This window comes from Strigops habroptila, chromosome W (assembly GCF_004027225.2).
Source record: "Strigops habroptila isolate Jane chromosome W, bStrHab1.2.pri, whole genome shotgun sequence".
Classification (NCBI taxonomy): Eukaryota; Metazoa; Chordata; class Aves; order Psittaciformes; family Psittacidae; genus Strigops; species Strigops habroptila.
The window spans coordinates 23,014,356-23,029,020 of NC_044301.2; the positions used below are offsets into that span (position 1 = coordinate 23,014,356).

The window sequence follows — 14,665 nt, forward strand, 5'->3', positions numbered from 1 at the left end:
AGTAGCCAGTTCTCCCGATAGATTCTGGAGAGGGCCCATGATCTCCCTAGTCTGTCCCTAGTCCCTAGTCTGTCGTTGTCCCTAGTCTGTCTTTTATTTGCTACGTACCTATAGATTCCTTTCCTGTTATCTTTCACATCCCTTGCCAGATTACACATATTTCACATCCATTGCCAGGTTCCTTTCAGGGAAATTCCCTGACACCGGCGTGAAGGTCCCAGAGACTCCCCGGATCTGTGGGAAACACAGCAGAGGGTCCCTGTTCAGGTGCCAAATTGGTACCATAAAAGTCGGTTGGAGAAACTCTCTAAGACTCAATTTGGAGTTTTAGAAAGCAGGCATTCTTTATTGCAGCACTGGGTGCACACGCAAATAGCTGCGCAAAGGTGATCGCACCCGTTACTTGCTGACAGCAGCTCTATATTTAGCATATTCATGCATATTTACAGTGTTTCCAGGACACAATTTTAATATTTGCACCCTAATTAAGCATGCACTTTCTTGCTGAGTAGGGGGTCTCTGCTGGTCGCTGATAGTCTTCCTCACTGTGTTTACTGAATGACCTCAGTGCTTGCGCACGCTTGCAAGATCCTAGTGCTGAGTTAGCAGTTGGTATGTCCTTGCTTCTGTTCTGTTCCAGTCTTGCTCCACGTTGTGCGCCACTCTCATATCTTGAAGGCTGGCATCCTTGGTCTTATTTACTGTCTCCTTAGTTGTTATCGATCAGTCCCGTGATGTTCCTTCCCCTGTCAGCCGAACATTCCTTTCTCTCTACGTGTTAGTAAGTTAGAACAGTTTGGCCTATTCTCCTTTGTTAAAGGCACACACACTATTTTTAGTTTAAAATTTAAGCCTACATTCCAGGTAGCCTAACTGCAGGTCTTTGTTCTCTTGCATCAGCTTTTCCTTTTGCTCTTAATGTCAAAAAAAAGAACAAAATATTTTACTTGATTCAACATAATTATAAAAATTACAAACATGCTTTTTCATGTTAATTTATGCATGGATTTTTCATTTTCAAAGTAGAAACTAATTTATTTTGTATAGGGAAATTTTGAGTATTAACAAACAAAGACAGGGATAGAAAACTACTTCCCTTTGATCTGGTATAGGTGTATGGATTAAATAAAAAGCAAAACATTCTTAGTTTCACAAGAAAGAGGGAAAACTACTGCCCTGGAAGCTTTGGAAAACACTGCACAGCAGGTTGTGTGAGAGGCTACAGAGTGGAAGCAGACTACAGAGCTGCAGATAGCTTTCTGTGTTGATAAGAGCCTTCGAAGACACCTAAGGGACTGTACAATAAATACACTTCTCAGCTAGAATCCAAATACATATTGTGCCAATATCTGCAATCCCATTCAAAACCAGAATTTGAATAAACTTGCATGGGTGTCTTCCACATGAAATATTTGTACATATTCAGAAAACATGAAAATAATTAGAATCTTAATCAGCAAAAGCCTCCACATTTGTTCACCTCCTACATAAATTCACAGAAAGAGTTCTTCTAGACCGAGCAGTACCAACCAGGTAGCAGGGGAGAAGAAAACCGTCGCTATCTTTCCCTATAAATAAGTACATGCTTCCAAGACAACCAAGACTAATTTTGCTTACTCTCCCATAATCTACCCACCATCACGTACCATCTCCCCCTCTTCCTTGCCATACCTGCTAATTGTCAAGGTCCAATTTAGGGCAAGAGGACTGTGTTCTTTGTTACTCCATGGAATAAAACTGGAACTGTATTTATGCTGATTGTTTTGTAGTTTTATGGACAGAAGAACAATATTTAAGGAGTGAAATATACTTTTTACTTGTATATTTCACATATCAGCTTTCACTGACACAGAATAAATATTTGTCCATTAAAACAACTGTGAAAAAACACTGCAGCTAGTAAATATTGTACTCTGTGTAAAACAGTACTATAACTATGAACAACAAATGCAGCAAGGCATGAGTATATATATTAATGAAAAATAAAAAGTATTTAGACATAAATATTACCAAATAAAGACATACACTGTATGAATTTATGAGAAGTGACACCAATCCTTGCTATAGTAATTGTTTCAACTTAGATTTTGCATTAGCTTATCTCAGCCTTTTGAGACTTGCATGAAACAACACTGTCAGGAAGATACAATGAATATGAACCAAACAGATATTGTAATTCATGAGAATCTGGGAGATATTGAAAAGACAAGAAACACAAGAATAAATGACTAAGGGAACTGGGGCAGGGGAATGGTGATAAAGCATCTGCAAATACCATGTTCTAAAAAAATGAGCAAATGTAGTCAAAATGTGAAATAAGTTGTTCTGTTTTCTATCTAAATGTATTTCTTTTAAGAAGTATTACAAAACACATGATGAAGTTATGGACAGAAAAATACTACTAAAACATTCAGATCCAAACTATATGATCACTCCAAAAGAGAAATACTGAAGGAGGACAAGGAAAAGGGCAAGATGATGTTAGTCTCCTTCCTGTAGCATTAAGAACTTTCAAGACTTCATTTATTTTAACATCTTTCTTAGTCCTGGAAAAGGTTTTGGGGAGAAAAAAAAAAAAAAGAGAGAGAGAAAAAGAGATTCACATGCCAAGCTACCAAGGGTAGACAAGAACACTATTTCTACACTAGTTCCAGGCAGTAGGTTAAGACAAACAGTACTTCAGTTCTCCTGCTGAAGTATGTGACTGAAGAAACTTATACTGCCTAAGTTTTGTCAAAGACAAATCTTCTAAATGTACATAGCTGTAAATAAAGATTAGTGCATACTGAAAGTATTAAAAAAATTCTGAATTCACAAAGTTGAAAGACAATTAACCATCTTCAAGGGCCTATATAGGCTTTGTGCAACTTTGTACAGTAAATAAAATAGTGGTTTATAATTTGATAGGGACTGTCAGATGGTCCTCTTTTCCATAAGAATTTTCAATGTAGAGGAGAAATACAGAATAAAGAGTAAATATTAACCCAACAGATGAAGATTGTATGCAGCTGGAGTTATATGATCCTCATTCAGCACAAAACCTGTATTGGATCAATTTTTGTACTTAACAGCTAGTCATAACTTAAGCATATTGATCAACTTAAAAGGCAGCTCTGAAATCACCAACAAGAGAAACTACACTTTTCTGGGCAATATACCTGAACTCCAACACAAGAGAATCTCACATCATGAGAAAATAATAATTATTACAGAAATATACCTCTTTCTACTTTGATCTTGTCAAGGATTTAATTTTTGTCTGCTAAATCAGTCTCTAGTTTAGCAATTTGCAGTTTCAGTCGCTGTTCCTTTAATTTCCATTGCTGTTCATGGGTCGTACTGAAGACAGTGTGATAAAACATGTGGCATATGAAAAACTTTTAGAAATTGGCTTTAACAGAAAATAATAAAGAAAAAAGCTTTTAGTGGCACAGAGACCACTGTCATCATGTCTCAGGAATTAAATAAACACATGCTGGTCTGCCGCTGTTGAAACCAAGACACCTTTTTCAGGCTGCAGTTAAAAAACATGAAAGAGCTTGTGGAATGAGCAAAGGAACTGGCCTCAGTTTAGAGCTCCAAAGTCAGAAAAGTTGGCAGCATGCAACATTTGTGGGACTAGAAAAGGAATTCAGATGCATACCCCAGAGTAATCCACAACTCCAAACCTCAGCAACTGACAACTGACAAAACCATTCTTTCCACATACAAAACCTCTTAATGTAGAGAGCTGGGATCACCCACCTGATTTCTTTTAAATCTGTGAAACATGCAGAGCCTAAAGTCAGTTGCCTGTTCAAAGTGGCACAGTTTTCTCATACTGTAAAACAACAATTCTGATACTGATTAAGAAGCACATATAAAGTAATCTTTCTCCTACTTTGAGAAATAAAAAACAGAGGTGGGCAAGAAATTAGAATAACTCCTGCCTATAACACATTATTTGGAAATCACCAATCTATGTGCAATAAGGATTGCATGGACACAGAATCAGAACTGCTGAAACCACAACAAAATGTGTAACTCTGAAACAAAATTAAGTACATTATATAACTTACAGCGTAATTCCAGTAGGTAAAAAGACTAAGTAATGCAATGTGCTTTCATATAATTTAGACAGTACTTCATATTATTACTATTCAATACTTACATTCCTATTGACTGGAAAAACGTCCTTCATCTTAACCAATCATAAACCAGCTTGTTCACTTTTGTATTCTGTGAAAAATCAGAAATTGTAGGGTTTTTTTAAACAACAGAGTGAGTTTGTCAACTCTTCACTTCACTGAAGCTCACCAATTAAAAAATTTTATTTTTTAAACATATAAATAATAATAATAAAATCTTCTGATATCTTTCTATTTATCAATCTATCTCTCTTAGAGATCTATGCAACAAAAGGCTCAACCAAACATAGAGGAGAAGAACGAAATATAGCAGAAGGGACAGCCCACATAGCTTCACAGACTGTAGATGCTGACTGAAAGAGAACTGTCTGTTTTGATGGCTATGACTACATAAAGTGCACTGAGTACATAAGTGCATTTCTATCTAATATATTTTAAGAATGACCTTAAGATTAAAGAAAAAAATATTATGGCATGAATTGTAGACTCTAAAGTATATGGCAAGAGTTTATATTCTTGATTTGTGATCTTCATAAAACCAGTTCTATTTCTCTGTATTTTGTCTTTTTCTCATACTGTATCTAATCTCACCTATTTATACAGTTCTCTAGGCATATACCATCTTACAGTGTGATAGTGTCTTTTGCAGCACACATGATCTTATGCAACGCTTCTAAGTCCTACGATAATACATACTTCACTCTGCTATAATTTTGGAGATAATGCACAGCAAATATAATGCACTGAACCCACAATCATTTCCATAACACTGCACAGGTACAGAAGAGGTGCTGTGCAGTTGCTTAGACTTACTACTCTTTAAAGTTTGATTGGCACCTGTAAGGAAAGAATAAATCTTAGCAAGATGCCAAATACCCTTAGTCGTGTCGTGGTTTAAGCCCAGCTGGTAACTCAGAACCACACAGCCGCTCGCTCACTCCCCCCTTCTTCCTTCCCCCGCTCCCGGAGGGATGGGGAGGAGAATCGAAAAAATGTAACTCCCACGGGTTGAGATAAGAACAGTCCAGTAACTAAGGTATAATACAAAACCACTACTGCTACCACCAATAATAATGATGATAAGGGAAATAACAAGGGGAGAGGATACAATTGCTCACCACCCGCTGACCGATACCCAGCCCAACCCGAGCAGTGATCTGGGCCTTCTGGGTAACTCCCCCTGGTTTATATACTGGGCATGACATGCTGTGGTATGGAATACCCCTTTGGCTAGTTTGGGTCAGATGCCCTGTCTCTGCTTCCTCCCGGCTTCCCCTCCTCCCTGGCAGACCATGAGACTGAGAAAGTCCTTGGTCAGAGTAAACATTACTTAGCAGCAACTAAAAACATTGGTGTGTTATCAGTGGTGTTGTCAGACTAAAGCCAAAACACAGCACTGCAACAGCTACTAAGAAGGAGAAAAAATGATGGCTGCAGCTGAACCCAGGACAGTTGTCACACTTCTGAACATGTTTTCAAGTTTTGATGACCATGATACCTAGTTATATGTGCATTTGTTATCTTTAGGTACAATTACTACACACTGAGATGTAGCTACACATTATTTCAGTTTTTCAAAAGACTATGCTGGCAGAAAAACTATTAACAGTTACTATGATAGTAATTCAGAATTTACATGTTTAAATGAGGAACATTTTAGAAGACAGATTTTATCCAAGCTTGTAATGCTAATGTTTCTGTCAGTTTGAATTGAGTCCACTTCTGTCACTTTTTTCCTTTGAATTTTAAGATTACTTTTACTTGAATTCATGTGGAATTTCTTTCATATTTACTGTATTTCAGTGGAGTTGGAGCCATCTGGGTAACTATAAATGGTCAACCACATCTGGCACCATTTCCTTTGGAGAGAGTTTAAGCATTGCTAGATTTGCATTACAAGGTCATATGAAAACAATTCCTCCAAACTTTTTATCCAAACGAATTGTTTTCTTGGATACTGACTAAATAATAAGAGTCAACTGACAAGTTCACACTTGTTCTTTGTAAACTTAAAAAGGAAATATTTATTAGTTATCTGGCACCTGTGGACACTGGCCTGTCCACTGCTAGCAACAGGTAAGCTGTAGTAAAGTCGCATTGTTCAAATGGGCAACAGAACATGCTGGTCATGAAACAACAGTTATAATTAAATGAGCCATTTCTCTTTCATATTTCTTGTTACCTATACAGTAAAATAGAATGATGAAACATGAATCAAAGTTTAAATGGGAGTATATGAAAAGATAGATATTTTTAGGTGAAAGAAAAGCCATATTGTAGATCACTGTGTTATGACAGAACCATATTTAAATGTATTTAAACATCTTTTTATGTTATCCCAGTATGATTTTATTTAAACAGAAAATTTCAACCCAAGATTGTAAGTTAATTTGTTAGTAAGAGATATTCTCTGCATAATGATAGAGAAAAAAAAAATCATAATCAAATGCTTAGAACATGATCAGACTTTGGATGAATCTACAACGATGAACTTTTAAGTGAGAAACAAGTGATCAACTGCCCCTATACAAAACTCTAAATATTGTGATTATGCAACTGTTACATCTCACATGTAAAAAAATGTTTTAAGATATTTATACTCAGTTTTTTACTACTATAATTTTTAATTTCACCATAGAAAGTATCAAAAGTTTAATAAATATTGTAAGAATACTATAAACAACATGAGCTATCACTCGCATTGTCTTTAGTCATTAATTTTTTTTTGACAGACATCATACTGACAAACCAAGCAAGCTTTAAGAGGGGAAATAATTTTGATATGAGAAAAGACTTCAAGCATTTTACCTACTTTCCAAAGCAATTATTAGCTCTAGGACATTTATCTTATTCTCTTACCCTCTTTAATGCAAAAGACCACATGGTTTCACAATAAAGGAAAAGTTCATTTGAAGGTCATTTTTTCCTTTAATATGCTTGTGGCAATTGACTATAATTACTTCTTCTCTATACCAGAGAATTTCTGAATCATAGCCAGCAATGTATTTTCCTTTTCATTGTAAGCACTGCTGACACAATTTATACAATTTACTATGTATAGAAACCTTTGTAAAAACTCACATGAGCCCAGACAAAAATTTCAAGCAGAAGCAGTAGAAGTGAAATGGTAGCTATTACTAAAACAAACAAACCATCCGTCAAAAATAAACACTGGAGAAGCTGTCAAATATCAGACTTGACATAGATCCACTGAGAAGTGCTAGAAGAACTTATACAAAAAGTTCAAATACCCCTTTATCTAAAATAAAATAATAAATAAAATAAACCCAAAGGAATATATCTCTACCTAGATGTATTCTTCTTTCAACAATAACCCTAAAAAATATTACTAGAAATTAAAATAAGAACTTTTTGTGTTGATGTTCAAAATAGACTTCCACTTATTTTTTAATTAGATTTTTTTAAAGTAGTAATCTACTATTTTGAGAGCATTAGAGCAAATGTGGAAGCTGCTGTGTTTCAACAGAACAGATGAAATATAGACAGAAGACCATAAAAGTTTTCAGATACACTTACTGATATGATGAACTGTAGCATAAATATATACACATGTGTGCACAAACACACAATATGCAGATGCACATTCAAGCACACAGTATATGAAGGCCTATTAAAGAAGACAGGAATCAAGTTTTTCATATACAGAAACCATAGCTTACCTGTTATACAGCTGATCAGTCTTCCCTCAAGAGTTCCTTCTCTTTTTCTAGATCATTTATTCTTTCCTGTAACTAAAATAAGGAAATTTCAAGCAATGCACAGGGCAAAAAAAAATTATAATGAAGGTGTAAAGATAAATAGTTAATACTTTGTAAGCATTGTCAGGATTTCATTTGTTCTTTTTATACAACAGTCTCTTAGAAGCTTCAAAATAACTTTTTTTTTTTTCACCACATTGTCATGGTTTAAGCCCAGCCGGTAACTCAGAACCATTCAGCCGCTCGCTCACTCCCTCTCTTCCCCCTCACTCCCGGAGGGATGGGGAGGAGAATTGAAAGAATGTAAATCCCACGAGTTGATGCCCACGAGTTGATGTAAGAACAGTCCAGTAACTAAGGTACAATACAAAACTACTATTACTACCAGCAATAATAATAATAAGGGAAATAACAAGGAGAGAGAATATAAAACTAAAAGGGGAAAAGGAAAAGAAAACAATAAACACAAGTGATGCACAAAACAATTGCTCACCACCCGCTGACCGATACCTAGCCCAACCTGAGCAGCGATCTGGGCCTTCCGGATAACTCCCCTCAGTTTATATACTGGGCATGATGTGCTGCAGTATGGAATAGCCCTTTGGCTCGTTTGGGTCAGGTGTCCTGTCTCTGCTTCCTCCTGGCTTCCCGTGCCCCTCCTCCCTGGCAGAGCATGAGACTGAAAAGTCCTTGATTGGGGTAAGCATTACTTAGCAATGACTAAAAACATCATTGTGTTATCAGCATTGTTCTCAGACTAAAGTCAAAAACATCACTGCACCAGCTACTAAGAAGGAGAAAAAATGACTGCTACAGCTGAACCCAGGACACATAGGATTAAAGATTTCTATTTCCATTTTAGTAAGTGAGTATTAATATTAGCTAGCTAATGGCTTCTGTATAGTAAATATTTTCTTAATTGACTTGATAGAAACAAGTCCTTGCTTTCAAAATACTCACTAAAGTGGGATATGGTTCTAAAGATACAAGATGCTTTAACCCAGAAGATACACCCTATGTGCATTACAACAGTTTAAAGGTTTGGAGAAAATATCTATGAGGTAACCGTGGTAAACTTGGTTCATGTAAAATACATCCAAAACAGGTAAACCAGGTTGAAAAATGAAATTTAAGTTGCTACAAAATGTAAGAAAACCCAAGTAAGTTTGTAGATTCTTACTCCTCGTATGTTGAAGAGAATGAGGAATAAACCATTTCATTTTTAGCCCTGTCTGTGGGCGACTTACTGATGACACTAGTCTCCGAGAGCCACTACACAGACACAGAACTGACTGATTTGAACCTCTGAGTAAGATGTAATACTACACTGTACTGTAATTAAACCAATTGAAATAATACTAAAACACTAGCAATCTGTGATCAATAAATCAAGTAGTACGATTTTTTTTTTCCAGTTAACAAACCACTTGTTCAGTCCAGAATTGACATCATGAAATCTTATACTTTAACCTCAAATATTGTCCAAACACTGCTGCAGTGATTATGTGGTAAGGGGATCAGGTATAGTTCATGATTCTAAGAAATGCAAGCAGCAAGCACAAGTTGTTTTTATCTCAAGGTCTATTCATATTTCCACAACTAGAATGTATCCCATTGTTAACTTTTCCCTTATCTACGTGTACTACCTAAAGCAGATTCTAGCTCTCTTGAAGACAATCTCACCTCCTCTGTCTTTCAGTTTGAAATAGTTACCGATTGTAACTCTTTTTCAAGATGAAGGCACTTTAACTGCTCCTCTTTAAGCTGTAGATTTAGTTCACCACCTTTTGCTATTAAAGCATCATCACTGGTCTTCAAGTTCTTTTGGATCTATGAAAAGGAAGAAAGGAAAATCCAGAAAAAAAAAAAAAAATTGCACTTAGTAAAATGTTATAACACTGCATATTCAACCGGGGTCTCTCATGGCAGCATTTAATGTATATTTTCAATGTGGTCAACAGGAGATACTCTTGGACTAAATAACTGAAAACAGCTTTCATTATGCATGGCCAGGAGAAGGTGGCATTCTTGTTGCTCTTAGGAACATTAAACCTTTAGTTCGGTCATGATGAAAACGACCAAGAAATGAATCTGTTAAGCAATTAAAAGATTTTGCTGTGGTTACAGTGGTTAGACATGCTGACCAAATGCACTACAGTAGCAAGCAAAAATGAATGTTGACCACAGTTGTGTTAATCACAGAGCTTGCCAGAGCTCTGTTAACCCTTAATTGTAGATATCTAATTGTTTCATAATCCTAATGCGTTCAGTTCTATTTCCCTACTGGCAGTAATTTAACAAGGGACTTACGATTATTTTATTTTATTTTTTTTTTACATTTTAATTTACTTCTGTGGATTATATTAAGGCACATTTAACCAACTTTAATATTAAATGGAAGATGCTGATAGAACCTCTATTTCCAGAATATTAGTTAATATTATACTGCCTTCATTCCACAATGCTTTAATAAAGGTTCATTCATTAAGAATTTAAATGTAAATCACATTCAAAGTATGACTTGAAACAAAACAGCCCAAAAGCCGATCTCCTCTAATAAAATGATCATATGAAAATTTATATCATATACATGTATGAGTATAGATAATGTTTAATGATTGTAGACAGAAATAAGTTAGTTAGCTTCATTTTTTCCATACAATATTCCTACTAAGTAGTTAAATGGAGAAACTGAATGTGAAACCTTATAAGTTGTTTAGGTTCATATGCAGTCTGAATATCCCAAAAACAAACAAAACCTCACAGAAAACCCGATCACCATCTTGATCTTCAGCCTTTCATATCTCATTTATCAGGAAGAAAAATATCATGGAGAATAAATAATATTAGCAGTCAGCCTTATTTCAGAGAGATAATGAAGTGTATTACTCATAAATTTTTAAGTCTTTCTCCAGTGCTCCTCTTGTTCTGTCCTATAGCTGCGAACTGTATTTCAATAACTTCAAAAAAAGATACCTTAAAAATAATTCTTTTACACTCTTTTAATTTCTCTCCAAATTTCTTTCCTTTCTCCTCAAAAATCAGAATCCTCACAGTCTCTATGGTCCTTCCGACTGTCCAAGTGAACTCATCTTTTCTTCCCCGTCTCTCGGCTTCAATTTTGTCCTGAAGTTCTTTTTTCATTTCAATAACTTGTTTCACTTCAACCCATGATATTTGAAGAAAGAAAAACCCAACCCCAAACCACTTAGAAAAGCTGCCTTTCATAGACCATTTCACCTTCATATCTCCTTCCTTAATTTCCAAAACAGTTGAAAACAAATTCAATAATCATATTTATTCTACTGAACCACCTCATTAAAAGCACTAAAAATATCCTCCTGAAAAATCCCCTTGCTTCAACTTCGTTCTAATCCTGCAGTATCTCTGCTACTCTTCTGACCATTTTGGATTAACATTCCTCATTAAGGGGACCATGACTTCACCCTCATTATTGTTTTTAATTTTTTTGTTTGTTTTTAAATTAATTCTTTACCTGGATATTCTTCTATATCTGAGTGTTCCGTCAGCACTTTTTTTCCATTATGCCCAAACAGTTTTCTATCCTGCTCTTCCTGGAGTATCCCAAGACTCAGGTCATGGCAACAATTGGGATAATGATTTTACTTTAATATTTCTAGTCTGGAATTTAATTTCTTTGGGAAACATGCCTTGATATCATTGTCAATTAGAAATATTAAAGAAAATGGATCTATACCTCCTAGAAATATTGCACAAATGAACATAAACTGCTCTCAATTACAGTTGTGAAATTGCTGTAACTGGTTGTTCACAAGAATTAACTCTATAGTATTTTAAATTGTAGTTGCACAGGTTTGCATATTTCCTATTACAAATCATGAAATCCTGAATGTTCAGTTTGTAATTAAAGCAAACAAATATACCAATGGGATCAAATATATAATCCAAACAGTTTCAGGGTCCTTCGTTCTTCTAAGCAGATTGCACAATTCCTTCATTCAACTGGCTACATAAAAATTCTTTATCAATAAAACTGTCCTGTAAATGTTTGGTAGCAAGATCGACTTCAATATCATTAGATAGAGCAGGATTACAGGCTCTTATTCTGTGGTTTCACATTTTGGGCTGACTCAAATTCAAAGATGAACATGGAGGAATTATATGGGTTTCAATCAGTACAAGCTGAAAGTATATGACAATGAACCCAATAGGCATAAAAAAAAAAATCATCAACATAATACTAAAAACTCTTCTGTTGGTAAGTACATGCCATCTAAACTAGAAATTTTGGATATCAGTTATTCGCATTTAGTAGATGCATTTCAAACATTCAAATGATTGGAAATGGGACAACCATTGTATCCATTATCTTGTAAAAAAAGAAAAAAAAGAGACAGAAAACATACTAATCCTGTTAAAAATGCAGCTTTCATCATGAATATTAGAAACAGCATCTTCAAATACCAGTTTGAATCCTAGGCATGTGTTTCTATTCAGCTGCTGCCAAGAAAGAGGCATAACTACTTGATGTTTGCTCTAAATTACCAAAAAGTCGCACATGATTTAAAATGGAACAGTTTACTTATTGCTTTCTATTTAAGAACACAAAAAGCCACATGAAACCTGTCTCCCCTGGAATTTACATTCTACATAGCTCACTCTGTGAAAAATTAGATTTGAACTACTAACAGAAGAGCTGCTCTGGCAAAGAAGATATAGGTATTACACCAAAGGGGGAAGGGAAGCAAAGCAAAGCAAAGCAAAACATGGAAACAGAAAAACACGGGGGAAAAAGGAACGGAACAAAACCCTAATGACACAAATGTTATTTAGCATGCTAAAATAACAAAAAGCAGGCAGCAGTAAGAGTTTATAAGGATATCTAGTGCTTTCACCTCATAAGGCTAGAATACTTTACAAAGCTGTGTTGCACACAGGATTCCTACTCACAGGCCTCTCCCATTTCCAAGTCATTATCATACTACCTCTGTCTGTATGCACATGAAGTTCTCCAAATACATATGGAAAGAAGCAGAAAAATGCTGTATAACTAAAGCCTACCTGGAGTCTGCCATGCAATTGCATGTTTTGGTCATATTTTCATAAAACTGCTCTTTTTATAAGGAAAATATATTACTTATAATAGCCCTCAAATAATTTCCATGAACTTATGAACACAATTTAAGTCCTAACATCAGAACTCTAAACAGCCAAACCTCCCCAACCTTAAAGACTGATAAAGTGAGGGGGGTCTGGTACCCCTTCTTTGGTAAATCAGTACATTTAAGTCAAAGCCCTCTCTTTAAATGACCAGGAATCTCTTTCTATAGCCAGACACCTCAGTTCATTCTCCACAATCTGCCTGGGATGGCTTTGCAGAAAAACATATTTAAGACCTGCTAGACCCTTCTGAAAGAAAAAATAAAATAAAATAAAAATTTATGACTAAAAATCCCTAAACATTTGGAGTAGCTTGGGTGCAATGAATTATGTGGTTCATTTTCATGCACGCAGTATTAACTCAGAATCAAGAACTGTGTATATTTATTTTCCATTTATGCATGCTTATGTGACAAGAGTAAAGGAATGTCACTGACCAAATTGCAATTACCTCTTGAAGCTGGAGAAATTTTCCTTCTGTTGCTGAAAGAGCATTGCTTTTCTCAACCAGCTGTTTATGGATCTTGATCATTTCCACATTGTCCCAAATGTTTAGCCTTCAAAATGTCATTAAAAAGAAATGCATCATTAACTTAAAGATAAAAAATGAATTATCTAATTGTTTTTGTTTTGAAAGGTTGAAATCCTTTGCAAATCAGCTTTCTACAACACATCTGGGAGAAGATTAATGTGTAATACCTAAATTAATTTCTTCTATAATCCACATTACAGAATTTAGGTAAATAAACATTCTACCACGTGATGACAGAGCTTCAATCAATACATATACATCATTGCTCATTGTATCAAACTATATGACAGGAAAACAATTCTATACCTAAAGAGATTATTTGGTTTACATTCACTTGTTATCCACCTTCCAAAGTATTTGGTGCCAGTAGATTACCATTTTATGGAGTTTCCTCTTAAAGCTTAAACCTATCAAATACTGCTTATGAAAAAGTGACTTAGTAATTTATACAATAAAACCTTAAGGTTGGCACTCAAAAAAGCTGCAGGTGTGTCTGAACTACATGAAAATCACTGAATATCCATGTACATGCCCTATATTGTTACAATTCCAAGATTAATTTGAGAACATACTGTTTAATAGAAAGGATGTTTAAAATAACTCAAAATTTAAATAAATATTTATTTAGATGTTTTCCCCTTACTTCAAACAGTCAAACTAAACCCCATTATTTTCACAGCTTCTTCAAGTCTGGGAAGAGAAAATGATTCTGATTTGTATTAATATAAAATATGAAAAAAACAGAATAAATATTTAGCATTTGAAAAGGTAATTTCTATTCCAATATTTATCTATTTTAGACATATTGGAAGAATTGGTACAATGTCATGTTGGAGCAAGAAAATGAACTACAAAGCTTACACACCTGTAAACCAGCTGAGTACATGAAATACTTTCCTTTTCTTCTGTAAAATATCAAATCCTATTGTGTTTTGGCATTGCCCAGTTAATTGTCCTTACACAGAAGATGAACACACTCATGAACCTGAGATCTTCCTCAAGAAAGAGCCTGAACACAATGCTAAAACTATCATGTGCCTAAAACATGTTATATGTGTAAATTAAAGTTGTGGTGAGTATAGAAAGCAGCAGTGTCTCATGCTAGCTATTTAAAAGCTAATATAGAGGCAGGTTTTTATTAATCT

At 35.0% G+C, this 14,665-nt stretch overlaps 1 pseudogene; it reads right to left on the minus strand.

Annotated features, from left to right (window-relative positions):
- LOC115619292 overlaps nucleotides 1-14,665 on the minus strand; it is a 65,298-nt pseudogene that overhangs the window by 23,764 nt on the left and 26,869 nt on the right.